This window comes from Physeter macrocephalus, chromosome 14, assembly GCF_002837175.3.
Source record: "Physeter macrocephalus isolate SW-GA chromosome 14, ASM283717v5, whole genome shotgun sequence".
NCBI lineage: Eukaryota > Metazoa > Chordata > Mammalia > Artiodactyla > Physeteridae > Physeter > Physeter macrocephalus.
In genome coordinates, this window is record NC_041227.1 from 37057152 (window position 1) to 37072376 (window position 15225).

The window sequence follows — 15225 nt, forward strand, 5'->3', positions numbered from 1 at the left end:
ACCTAGAGAAAAACAAATACTGTATGCTAACACATATATATGGAATCTAAGAAAAAAAAAAAGGTCATGAAGAACCTAGGGGTAAGACAGGAATACAGACACAGACCTACTAGAGAATGGAGTTGAGGATACGGTGAGGGGGAAGGGTAAGCTGGGACGAAGTGAGAGAGTAGCATGGACATATATGCACTACCAAATGTAAAATAGAAAGCTAATGGGAAGCAGCCGCATAGCACAGGGAGATCAGCTAGGTGGTTTGTGACCACCTAGAGGGGTGGGATAGGGAGGGTGGGAGGGAGGGAGACACAAGAGGGAAGACATATAGGAACATATGTATATGTATAAGTGATTCACTTTGTTATAAAGCAGAAACTAACACACCATTGTAAAGCAATTATACTCCAATAAAGATGTTAAAAAAACAAAACAAAACACTGAAGCAGCTGGGGGATGGATGGGTACCATAGGTAAAGAGCAACTTTTAATATTTATCAATTATCCATCCATAGACACTTTCTGAGGAGTAGTTCTTTTATCTAGATTGGAAATCTGCTGGGTTATTCCAGGTCAAAGAAAGAAAGTCTTCCAATCTCAGATATTAACCTCTTTAATTTAATTATAATTTGCTGTTTCAGATTCAATGTAATTATTAGCTCATTTAATCCTAATGACAACCCAGGAATATAAGTGCTAGTGTTATTTATTTATTTATTTTTAATTGATGAAAAAATGATGACTGATGAATTCAAAGCTTAAGAAATTTGCCCAAAGTACACAGCAGAAGCCTACTGGAGTCTAGGTAGTCTGACTTTATACTCCTTATTTGTAGCCACTTGGCTATGAGACACCTACTGGATGACTACCACTTTGAGGGTAGGCATGGCACCATAAAAACTTACCCAATGCTTGACACATTATAGGTGTCCATTTTATGTTGGCTAAATGAACAAAAATGAGGCAAATGAACCAAAAGAAATAATATTAGCTACTTAGAGACCAAATCACTATTGTTAATTGGTTAAAAAATATTGATGTACACATCTGAAACAAGAAGCCTGCCTCTTGATGCTACCTTCTTTTTTTTTCCCTCTAAAAAAAAATCTCATCAGCAGCTGTACAGTCCTATAACAAATCTTTATTGGAAGCAAGGTTAAAGTAGATAAAAATATTATACAATGAAATTTGATTCTCCCATCCAACCATCCTCATCCTCTTACTAGAGAATAAGAGAGTACCTTCTCTTACTCCCGAGAAGGACCAATGCCAAAAGACATCTATAAGTATTTCCAGACATTATTTCCCTGAATATACATATACTATACTTACTGTATGCCACCTTGCTTTTTTAACCTAGCACTGCATCTTGAAGATATTTCCCTATTAGCACAAATAGTTTTAACTCATTAAAAAAAAAAAAAGCATAGTAGTCCCTCTGAAATCAGAGATAGGCTGTAGATAATTTCCTTTTTCCCTTGTAGATGATTAGTTTTACTGCTTCAAGATTTTCTGCTCTTACAGACAATGCTGTGGAGTAAATTCTTTTTCAAATTCCTTTGATTTCATTTATGAGAGAATATCTTGAAAAAATTCAAGAAGTAGAATTTTTAGGTTAAACATGACCTTCTAAAATTTGCAAGATATTGGTAAGATTAACAACGAGAGTGTGCCAAGTTTATCAATGTTAGAATCCTGTAAACAGTGCATGCAAGTAGGGTTTTTCCACATGTTCATAGACAGTACATATTAGAAAATAGTTAAATTTTTATCACTGCTCAGCTATTGCCAATTTTAGAACATGGTTACCTAATTTGCATTTCTTTAACAGTAAGTGAAGTTGTATATCTTTCCATAAATTTATAGACAATTTACATTTAATTTTGTGAAATGCCTATTCATATTATAAACTCATTTTAGTATTGTGTTGATTTTTCAAGAGAAAAGCTTGTATGAAGCTTTTTAAAAATTTTATTTATTGCAGTAAGAACACTTAACAAGAGACCTACCCTATTAAGTTCAAAATCAGGAAAGGAGGGAGAAAAGAAATCATGGTAAAAGGAAGAGTTATAGGCATTGAATCCACTAAACTTTAAAACCAAGACCAAACAATAACAGTTATATTGACTATAAAAGTTTTTGACACAGTAAATATAATATAAAATGCTAAACATATATTTATAATATGTAAATACCAAAGATTTTGAGGAGAATATGAAAAAGTTTCCTTATTTTTCATAGCAGGAAGTCAATAGAGCTTATCTAAATTTGAAACATAAGGTTAAAAAAATACTCTAAAGCCTTAAATTATCTCTAATTTCATTTATTGATTTCAGATAGCTCTTTTGGTAATTAATGTCAGGGGGTGAAGGAAAATTTATCTGAAGCTCAATATTCCCTAATTTCAAGGCAGTTTTCACATCGTACCTTGTTTTAATGTAATTAAATTTTATTTAAAAGTCTAAGTGTAGCATTATAGTGTGATAACCATCTTTCTAAAATAATTTGTATTTATTTATCTGTTTATTATTTGTTATTTAGATAGATGTTTTTATATAGACATGCATGAAATGATAGCTTCTAAATGTTGACAATGATTATTTCTGAGTGGAATGATATGGAGTAATTTTGAAAATATTTTCTTTGTGTGTTTTGAATTGTCTGATTTTTTAATAATGCTTTTATAACACATTACTTCTTAAATATAAAGTCATCCTTCTAAAAATTACTTATAGAATTGAAATAAATAATATTTGACTAATAAATACAAACTGGAAATCATAATGGTCAAGGACATTTAAAAATATATATTTAAAAATAATAGTGTACTAGAGAAAGCACAAAGAACAAAAACAAAAGCTGAAATGTCATTGACTGATACATTAAAAATAAATAATGCAGATTCTCTAGTAATCAAAGAAACTTAAGTTCCAATTCAAATCAGCTTTTTAAAAAAATCCACTTGTAAAGGAGTATTGAGGTAGGCCTTCTCACACCCTGGTGGTAAAAATATAAATTAATATAACTTATCTAGAATGCAATCTGTCAACATATATCTGGGTTTTAAAAATATTTATAATCTATTGTGATTTCAGGAACTTGAACCTGTAAAAGTACTAAAAAATGTAAACAAACACTTATGGAAATAGATGTATAGTTCACTGTTATTTCTAGAAAAAAATAGGAAATAATCTAAAATATAACAGTAGAAGAAATATTCGAGTCTACAATAATTAATAATTTCCATCTATTGAGCTTTCATAGCATGTCCAGTTGTCAAGGGCTTTGCAGATGTGATCTCATTTTGTCTTTATAATGACCCAGGGAAGTAGGGACTCCACACATTTCACATTTGAGAGATTGCTGTCAGAGAGATTAGGAACATAGTGGATATGACCAAACTCATACGTGGTCAGGTTTGTATTCATCTGATTAAAAAGTGAATGTTCTTCAATATTATGTACTTATTATACTGTGCATCCATTTTAAATGAGGTGTTCATTTTGTTGAATCATCACTGAATCGACATAGAAACGATGCTGGTCAAGAGTAAATGTTTATTTCATTAAAGTTTGGCTATCCAAAGACTTGAAAGAAACAAATGCCAGCTTCCGGTTTCCAGTTCCTCACGTTAGGAGCTTGGAAGGTGCCAGTTTGCCCTAACGACATATAAAAAGTTGAACAGACTGAAAAATCATCAACTCTCTTTGGATCCATAAGAGAAGGGAGGATGCAGGGCAGACTGCTGCCCCCAAGATTAGAGAGTCAGGCCGGTACAGGGAGTTGTGGCTCATTGAACAGAGGCCCATGAGCAGAAACCTCCATAGGAATGAGTGCCTGAGTGAGAAAACCTGGACAATATTGAATAGTTGCTGGAGGCTGAGTATGGACAATTCTGAGAGTTAAACATTCCAGGGGAACCAGTCTTGGGGTGGGGGGGGTGCACTGCAATTTTGTGAGATTTACATCTGGGAGCTCTTCTGGGTTCTCAGAGTGAATATTGGAGAAAAACGCCCTTGTTCTTCTGGCAGGGAGAGGGGAAAAGAAGTTATTTTCAAATACACCAGAGCACTCTGATCTTAGTAAGGCCTGCCCTCAGGAGAAACTAGTTAAATAGAACCTAATATGCTAAGAGTTTTATAATTTTAGCTCTTCTATTTATGTTTATGATCTATTTTGAATTAATTTTTGTACACAGTGTGAGCAAAGGGTCCAACTTCATTATCTTACATGTTGATACTCAGGTGTCCAGCACTATTTGTTGAGAAACTATTCTTTCTCATTGAATTGCTATGGCACCCTGCTGAAAACCAGTTGAGTGCTTGTTTCTGGATTCTCAATTTTATTCGATTGATCTATATGTCAATCCTATGACAGTATCACACTGTCTTGATTACTGTAGTTTTGTGCATGCCACATTCTAAATATTAAAAAGTAACAAGTGGGCTTCCCTGGTGGTGCAGTGGTTGAGAGTCCGCCTGCCGATGCAGGGGACACGGGTTCGTGCCCTGGTCCGGGAGGATCCCACATGCCGCGGAGCAGCTGGGTTCGTGAGCCATGGCCGCTGAACCTGCGCGTCCGGAGCCTGTGCTCTGCAACGGGAGAGGCCACAGCAGTGAGAGGCCCACGTACCGCAAAAAAAAAAAAAAAAAAAAAAGTAACAAGTGAAATTAATTTCAACTATATATTTTATTTAACCCGACATATCTAAAGCATGATCATTTTAATCTGTAGGAAATATAAATTCTTAATGAGGTATTTTACATTATTTTTTAATTAACTGTTAAATTCGATGATCTGTATGTTATAGCACAGTTCAGACTTCCACATTTCCAGTTCTCAATAGCCATATGTGGCTAGTGGCTAACTGTATCAGACAGCACTTCTCTAGGAGAAAACACTCTAGGAGAATATTTTCATAACCTTGTGGTAGGCAATGATTTTTTAAACAGTAAAAAATAAAGCACTAATCATAAACGAAACAAATTATAAATCTGACCAATAAAAACGTATTTCTGTTCATCAAATATACTCTTTTTAAAAAAATATATTTATTTATTTATTTATTTTTTGCTGTGTCATGTCACTGAGTGATTATTAAAGCACATTATAGACAGGGAGAATAATTTCAGTACATACATTCAACCAAGGACTCATACCCAAAATATATAAACAACTCCTACACATCAATAAGTAAAAGAATAAAATACTTGATTGAGAATTTCATAAAAATGTATTGAAGTTTTGCGTGATATCATTTAGTTTTCACGGAAATGATAATTCAAATACAAGAAAACACCACTATCCAACCACTAGAATAAAAAAAAATGACAGTACTAAGTGTAAAACAACTGGAATTTGTACATTGCTTATAGGGAGTGTATACCTGTATGACAATTTTGGAAAAATTGTTTGGCAGTGTCTATTAACATTAAGAATTTGTTTTCTCTATACCATTCCTAAGTATATACCAAAAAGAAATGAGTACATATATCCAACAAAATGTATGTTTAAAAATGCTCATTTCAGAACGATATATAGCTGCCAAAAATTACAAATTCCCCAACACTCATCAACAATACCATGGGTAATCATGTAATGATATATTCACCAGTGGACTATATTAACAACAATGGAAATGAACAGACAGCATATATAGACAGAAGTATGCATAGCACTCACAGATACAGCAGGAAGACAAGATACAATCAGGAAAACAAGCCATATGTATAAGTGTACCTATTGTACCAGCCCATTTATATGAATCAGAAGGAGAAGCAAATGAATCTGGGGTAATTGTCACCAAAATAATGGGTATTTTGCAGAGGGTATTGAGTGAGAGAGGACAAGAGAGAGCCTTCACATTGCTGGAAATAGTCTATATCTTAACTGTGTGATGATTGCACAAGGGTAGGCATATGGAAAATTTCATCAGCTGGTACACCTAAGATTTGTGTATTTTATTGCATACATGTTATGCCTCAATACAATTTTTGAAAATCTTAAAAGTCTAATATGAGGCAATGAAAGATTCCTGTAGGTCAAACAACTCAGGAGTGATAGGAATAAAAATTTAATGATATAGAAGATAAGTCTTTTCAAGGAAATAAAGATTGCTTGGACTAGAGCATGATACAGACTTTTCTAAGCTGTTTTATCCATCATTTTTTTAGTCTATTTGGTTTGAATTTAAATTATTTTTATATTATGGCAGTTCTGATAGCTAAATTGCTTCCATGATTTGAAATCTCCAGATATATTTAAGGGCAGAAAGAAAATAATTGCTATAATGAGTGAAAAAGAAGTCTTTCTGCCTCAAGCTTACAAAGATAAGAGGGCATTTAATGGAGCTTTTAGTTTTACTTTAAAAATCACCCTACATGGGGAAAACTTCTTTCAATGTAAGTTAATTATCCAGGAAGAGTATTCATGAATGGCAAACTAGTATGCTGTCTTTAGGGTTGGAAGGAAGGAGAAAGAGTAAGCGGGGTGGCTTATGCCATAGAAGACCCAGTAACATTTATCCTATCATAGCTGGTCTAGAAAAAGATAAAATGCAGACAAAGGAAGACACATTAGGTAGGACACAAAGGGTGCAGTTAGTCCTTCATTGTGGACAGTAACTCTTTAAAGGATCCACTGACTCTTAAACATGACCAGATAGGGAAGGAAAAAAATGAAATACGTCGGAAGGTTTACAAAGACCCAGGAAGGTATCTGGCCAGTTTCTCTGTATTTCCAGAGGCTGTTATTTAAGCTTTGTGTCTTAGAACAAATTCCCTAGAAGCAGAACTTGAAACAAGAATTCCTTTGCTTGTGATTTCTTGATGGAGTAACTCTCCAGTGAAATTTGTAAGAGACTAAGGGAAACAGAGTAAGATATCAGGCATAAATTTGGGTCCAGCATAGTCACGACTAGCCTCAGCCTGATCCCATAGGGAACTCTGGAGTGGGAGTCAGCCACAGGGTTGCCCTAACCAGAAGCAAAGGGGGGTGCATTTTTGAGCTCTTACATCAGTTCATCTTGCAGGCCTGGCATGGGAGAAAGGGCAAGGATGGCATTTTTCAGGAGAAGGGGCAGACAATGCTCTCAGCAGCTGAGGAATGGGGGACTAGCCAAATAAAGGGGATGTGTGAGGGGTCCCAGCAGCACATATGCACCTAGAAGAAGGGTGGAAGGAGGGGTCTTAACTTCACCCTTTCTTGCTTACCCAAGGCAATTGAGCAAGTGTCTACCTGTCTTCACGTTTAGGTTGGTGTTACTCAAGTTTTAGCAATTTGGAAAAAGGATATACCATTATTATCAAATCACCTAATCAATACTTTTCTTTAAATTGATTCACTAATTTCTTTTTTTGTAAACAAATTACACTTTGACTCAGCAATGCTGTCTGTGAAACTACTGTATGTTTGGGTTACTACAATCTCAACACATAGCCAAAAACATGTACAGCTATTAATATTAAAACACAATATGTTAGTATGATCTGAAAGCCTCTCTCATGACACCAGTGGTCCAAGTACCATCCTTTGAAGAACGCTGGTTTAAGGGGTGTCCAAAAGCACACATGATCTCAAAATATGGCCTTTATTATAAGAAACTTATTACGGTGTCTGAAGTTACCATCCAGAAAGCTAAATCTTTGCATTACGATTGAAAAATGTAAATATGTCAATTGAGAAGGAAAAATCATTACCAAACGTTATCACAGTTAATCTTGACCCTTGTTTACAGCAGGGCTCCCAGAGAATGGAATACCAGAGAGGTAATTTTTTTTAAAAATTTTATTGAGGTATAGTTAATTTACAGTGTTGTATTAGTTTCAAGTGTACAGCAAAGTGATTCAGTTATACACACACACACAAACACACACATACACACACACACACGTGCACACATATATATTCTTTTTTTACATTCTCTTCTAAGTTACGACAAGATATTAAGTTTATTTCCCTGTGCTATACAGTAGGTCCTTGCTGTTTATCTATTTTATCTATAGTAGTGTGTATACATTAATCCCAAACTCCTAATTTATCCACTCCACCCCCCCCGCCCTTTCCCCTTTGGTAACCATAAGTTTGTTTTCTGTGTCTGTGAATCTATTTCTGTTTTCTAAATAAGTTCATTTGTATCATTTTTTTAGATTCCCCAAATAAGTGATATCATATGATACTTGTCTTTCTCTGTTTCACTTCACTTTTACTTCACTTAATATGATAATCTCTAGGTCCATCCATGTTGCTGCAAATGGCATTATTTCACTCTTTTTTATGGCTGAGTAATATTCCATTGCATATATGTACCACATTTTCTTTATCCATTCATCTGTCAATTGACACTTAAGTTGCTTCCATGTCTTGGTTATTGCAAATAGTACTGCTATGAACATTGGGGTGCATGTATCTTTTCGAATTAGAGTTTTCAGTTACCATATGATCCTGCAATCCCACTCCTGGGCATATATCCAGAAAAAACTCTAATTAGAGAGGTAAATTTTGATATTTGAGGTGGGGAGATCATAGATCCTGCCCACGAGAGTTAGAGGAGAGGATGAAAATATTTATATATAATTTATGAAAATATTTATGAACATATACACACACACACTCACACGCAAAAGGGAAGTGGAGGAGAAGTGATCAGGATGTCAAGAAAAGTATCAAAATCCAGCCTGGCTACATTCCAAATTTCAGTGATTAAGACACGTTGATATTAGTGAAAAATACGGACTTGTAGACCAATGGAACAGAATATAAATCACCTATATAGTCAATTGGTTTATGACAAAATTACCAGCACAATAGAATGGAATGGGTAAAAGAAAGTCTTTTCAACGAACGATGCTAAACTGGATATTCATATGCTAAAAAAAAAGAACCTTGGCCATTATTGACACCATACACAAAAAGTAACTCCAAATAGATTATTGCTGTAAGAGTGAACTTAAAACTATAAAACTTCGAGAATAAAACAGGAAAATACCTTTGTGGTTTTTGGCTAAGCAAAGATTGCTTACAACACAAAAAGCCTGAACCATTAGAGAAAAACAGGGTAAATTGAATTGTATCTTTTCTTTTAAAGCTCTTTAAAAGGCATTATTAAGAAAACAAAAAGGCAAGTGACAGTGAGAAAGTACTTGAAACACATATATATCAGACAAAGGACTTGTATCCGGAATGTATAAAAAAAAAAAACAAAACTCCTACAACTCGATAAGATGACACACAGGCTAATAAAATATGGGAAAAAATTTGAATAGAGACTTCACTAAAGAAGATATGCAAATGGCCAATAAGCACATGAAGAGATGCTCAATAACATTAGTCATCAGGGAAATGCAAACCAAAACCACAAACAAATACCAGTACAGACTGCTAGGCAAAGGGGAACCAGAGTGTCCTGATTTAACTTTTGGAGGGTTTCTTCCTGTATTTGAATAGCAGGTCTTTTCAATTTTCAAGGGCAAATGTAAGCAGAAATCGTTAACAAGCCAACCCCAAGGGGACGGGGGCATACATGATTTCATTAGACCAATTTTAAAAAATGATAAATAATTCTAAAGATGCTGTTTTTCACCTTTTCCGTAATGAATGTGGGAGGTGCACGATGCTTAGTTTTGCGCGTCATTTCAGGCTGGGATAAGGGGCTCCCCTGGGTCCTGCCTCAGTGATGCTGCCTCACTCTTAGGCAGGGAAACAAAATGACACCAGCTTGCATCCTGGCTTTGTCATATCCATGCCTGAAGATGCTTTTACGTAGGCGATTCTGGAAATGTGGGGATTTAAGTTCTACTCCTCGAATAATTCTCTCAGAGAAGTGGGATGTTTAGATGTTAGATTGTGAGGTTAAGAGGAGAGAGAAGATGAAGACTATTGCCAAATAAATGTCCTGCTTCTGCTGTTGGGATAGATACAACATCATCCCAGCTGCTACCGGTCACCACTAAATGATTGTGCATTTGTCACACTTCACTTAGCAGCCTTTCAGGACTGTCTGAGCTCGAGCCTGGCCAAGATTATAGACTGCTAAAAGTCTCTAAACCAGAGTTCATAATAAATCCCCCCACGAAGCCAGGGCCAAAAATGAAGGGAGCCAGGTTATCACAGGGCTTTGTGAAAAGGATAAAGGTAGGATCAATACTGCAGAGAAGGGCTGGGGAAAGGAAAGAAGAAAGGCAGATATTTTCTGGAGATTAATTTGCACAGATTTTTCTGTTTCTATATGAGCCTCACTAGCTGCAGGCAAATCACTCTCATCAACCCCATAATCATCATCCACAACCACTAAAGTAATAGAAACTCTGTAAGAGTCCAAGGAATTGGGAAGAGTGCTTGCAAGGGGGACAGGGGCAGGAAGTAAAAGAATTAATGTTGAGCCTTGGCATTGTTACAATGCTGCTAGTCTATAAGCATATGTCTGTAGTCCATGGAAAGAAGCTGTGGGGTAGAAGAGATGTGATCTTTTCCTTGAAATCAATTAGAACTTTCTTGCAGTCAAATGTATAGATACCTATTGCAAAAGCTAAAGAAAAGAAAAGTGTACCAGGCAGTTGATCTCATCTTGAATGGTCTTCTGAGCCCTCGTCTCAGACCCATCCTCTTTGATTGGCTCTGTTAAGTGGATGTCAACACCAACAAAGATGTTCAGAGTCAAAGAGTGGAGGGACATCTTCAGAGTGGCTGCTGGAGAAGGTGGATGAATGCCAGCTTCTGGTCTGTGAACAAGGAAGGAAGGCAGATTAAAAACAGGTAAAAATTACATGGTATCACAGGGACTGGGACAAAGCTAGGTGCAGGGGGCTGTCCAAACCAAGTCTGTAGGAGGGATGAGCCAGAATAAGAGGTATGTGTGAGGAATGGATGGAGCATAAAATGCCAGTAGGAGAGGATGTAAGGTGAGCCTGGAGAGGTGAGCAGAGGACAGGTCACGAAAGGGCTTCACATCCATGCTAAGGAGTTTCAACTTTATGCCTGAAGATAATGCAGAGACATGGAGAGTCTCAGGACATTGGAGGATCTTAAGAGCCTTATAAAGAGATGAGTGTACTTAGAGTGTGAAGAATGGATTAGAGGGGAGCAAAACTAAAGGTAGGGAGATTGGTGACTATAGCTATACTGATCCAGGTAAGAAATGGTGATAAACTCACTTACTGAAGAGACAGAGGTGGAGAAATGGAGAAAAAAGTAGATGGATTCAAGGAGGCAGTATTGGCGTGGATTAGTGTGATTCCTTGATTGGTAACAGTGTTTCCCTGATTTGCTATTTGAAGTTTGACAGAGCAATATCTCAGCCTCAACTTGGTCTCACTCATGGGAAGTCTAAGGCTTCATGCTAAGTTGTCCATTCACTGATATGTCCAAATATCTTTGGGAGCATACTCATGAATCTCTCCTTGAATTTGAAAGACTGTAGTACCATTATGAGAAGTTGGGTCATCTAGTCTAGTCTAGGAGGATATATTATGCCATTGAACTCTAGAGCTAGAGGCTTAGAGATGGCAGACAAAACCTAGTCAAGAAAGATTGTCCTATCCCCGTGGCTGCAGCTCCTGTCACCTTTATGTGGCCCCCTGTTTTGTCCAAAGCAAATGTGAGCACTTGTTCTGTCTACCTTGACCGTTGATGCAAACTCCTGCTGTGGTTACAGTGGTTTTTCCTAGTCTTTCACCAACCCCAACAGTAATTTGCTCATTGAAAGATGTACCTGACAGAATTGTCATGGGCTCCCAACATTAAATTTATTTAGGTCCAATCATATTGTTTCTTCCTCAGGGTTTAGGAATGTCCTATAATGTAGGATAGAAGAATTTCCAGTCTCTGCCGTCTCAGGAAGCTACAGCCACCATTCCTGTACAACACTTATGTCTTGGGTCAGATTCCCAGTAGCTGATCTTGAGGTGATGATGATTCATGAGAAAGTGGTTCATTAAGAAAGTGCTTCTAGGGAAAGACTGTAAGGGAGTAGAGCAGGGAAGAGGGAAGAAGCCAAGCAAGATGTGGTTTCAGGCAAAGCCCCAGTCTCAGCCTGATCCTACAGGAAGCTACAGCATGTAAGTCCCACCTCAGAGTTTTCCTTGACTCAAGGCAGGGGAGCTGGGCTTTCCTACTCATTAGCCAAGTTCCATTCGGGGGGCTATAAACTACCAGGCACTTCCTGATTTCTTCTAGTGATGTGGGCAGAGAAGCTTCAGGAGCCCAAGGACAGTCATGCAATGATGTTTGCAGGTGTAAGACTTAAGGCTACAGCACACAGAGCTGAGGGATGAGAGCACAGAGATGGTAAGATGGACCTGAGGAACTGTCAGGAACCGTTAGAGTGATGGGTGAACCATTAGAGGAACACCGACAATGCTCAGACTATACCTGGTTTTGTGCATGAAGTGGTTCACCCATATTTTTGTAATTTCATAATGTTTTTTCATAGGTGCCTCATTGAATTCATTGATTCTGGGGTTTTTGTCACGGTCAATTATTTTCTTATCCAGTCACATTCTAAAAGTTTTGAGCTTGGAGGGAGGAGGAGGTAAGGGACTCTTGATTTCCCCCTCCTCCAAAGCCCTGGATTCCTTATAAAAATTTCCCTATAACCATCAACCTCTACATTTCAATATTGTTTCTCTCATATATGTCCAACATTGAAGTTCCCAATGCATCAGAAACTGTTACTGTTAAATTTGGGGATGAGGGAAGAGTCTAGAAAGATACCCAGGAATTTTACTCCATCCACTGGACCCCAGAGCACTAGCTTCTCTGGGCATGTCAGCAACCAAGGAGCAAACTTGGGAGTCTGAGCTCCTTGTAGGCAATTTCCCTGGTTCATACAATTTAAAGGGCAAGGAATTGACAGGTTGGGAGATACTCTTGGGCTTTCTGAAGAGCATGAGAAAGCTATGAGTGAACTTCAGAGAGGAGCTTCAACCCAGATTCTCTCCTGAAACTAAAGAGGTAAAGAAAACTCAGGTATATTTGTTGTCCTAAGATACACATTTCCTACCATCATAGAGCAATAGAGCTAAATCAGAACTATGAGATCATCTGATTGTCTCCTTCATGTTACAAGGCCAGAAAAGCTAGGTGACATGCCATGTGTCACCCCGTTAATTGGTTGCAAGGCCTATGCTAGAATCAAGGTCTTATGATTTCTATCAAGGTAAATACATTCCTGAATATAAAGATCACAGATGTAGAAAACAAACTTACGGTTACTAAGGGGGAAAGGGATTGACATATACACACGACTGTATGTAAACTAGATAACTAATATGAACCTACTGTTTATGTTTCCCACGTTCTCACCACCACGGTTTCTCACTGGGCTGAGTCAGTGAGAGATTAGAAGATGGGAAGGAGGGAAAGAAGGGTGACTCTTACCTCCTGCTGGCACATGTCTCAGGCCAGCCTCCCCAGGACTCTGCTGTCTGGGGGTGCTGCAGGCCTCCTGCCACCAGATAGGACACTGTTTTCCTCTTTGACCTTTCTGTCCTTCAGCACCTGTGCAACCAGCTCTCTGTCCCTGAATAAAATATTCCCAATTCTGTTTTCCTGGCTAAATTTTGCCTGATCCAGATTTCACAAAGTTGGGTCTAATGCCAGACCATTTCTAAAACAGAGTCTTTTGCTGACAACCAAAGAATGACTATTAAACTATACATATCTTTATTTATTTTAAACTATATTTTATATTTTCAGCCGTGGCTTTTTTCTCTTTTCAAAAATACATTCCAAAGTATGTTTGATTATTCATGTGAGTTTATCTTGTTAACAGCTCCCATTTCCGAGTGAGGTCAGGTGCATGCAGAGAGCAGTTTGCTTATTCCTCAATTATGGCATTTGCCATAGTTTATATTACAGTTTAATTTTCATTATCTTTTTCCATGCCTGACTCTTAACTGGATTATAAATACTTAGAAGGCAGAAGGAAACAGGCCTAAATCTAATGTTAAATCTCAAAAAAGTAGAATAGTATTGTTCATATAGTAAATTTTTACTAAATGTTTGTAGAATTAATAGTGCTAGGGAGGAAATGGTCAGATTCTATAGATACATGGTTCTGGTTTTATCAGGACCTCATGAGCTGTTTACAAAAGAATTTATCCCCAGTTCCTTCAGCTGGATGTATATAACCTTTCTTGGTGATGCAAATTTAACATGAAATTCATTGCTTGATAAGGCATATGATGTGTTCTGTAGAGATGGAAACTTCTGCTTTTTATACAGAGACTAAACACAGATAAAAAGCTCCAAGCCAGATACCAAGTCAAACACTGGTTGCCTCAAGGCTGTTTGATTTGGGTTTGATGTTTCTGCCTCAAATCGATTCAAATAGATTCCAACACCATCATTTTGAGTTATTTCAGTTTATTTAATGATCTTAGTTTGGAATACCCAGAAGCAGGGCCCAAAACAAGGATCCAAGTAACAATTAATTTATTTGAGAGGCGATCTCATGAAGCACACTGGTAAGGAATGGGGAAATGAGACAGGGAAGGCAAAGTGGCCAACAGAGTGTGTCTTAATAAACCAGGTTCCCCTGTGAGTGACTAGGGCTCCATCCTGCTGGGGAATTCTTAGTGAGTCACAGGGCAAGGAGTTGATGTATTTTTCTATCAACTCTGGTCCATCACTGGCTGAGAGCTGTTCCCAGGGTTTTAAATCCATCACCCATCTGGGCAATTCTATGTACAGGCTGTACCTGTACCCAGGGGCAGACAAGGTCTTAAGACTGAGGGCTGCAGGTTCTTGAGATGTGAAACCATCAGTAATTATAGGGAGGTGAGTGTTAAGTAAGGGGGAATTGATGGGGTACTGACAGCATCTTCTAATACAGAAGATTATAATACATGCTCAACATGCAGTAAGGGGTATCACATATGCATGAGTTTGTGTGTATGTGTTTATGCGTAGACAAGCTAGTGAGTAGGTGTACATTTTTTTCAGCTTAAAAAATCTTCTATATTGAAAAGACAATGTAAGATGAGGAATGTCTGTAATTCCACCCTTCTCTGAAGGTCCAAACCTTTTACCTGATTCTTTGAAAATACACTTCTTACTTGCTACCTTGTGTTGTTGACTCAAATAAGCATACCTAAATAAGTTTCCTTGCACATAGATGTGTGGTTTTTTTTTAATATCCCGCAGCATCTAACACAATATCTTGAATATGCTAGATGCTCAATATTTGGTTGGTGAATGAAAGATGTAGTGGACTAGGCTGTTGTATGGCAAATA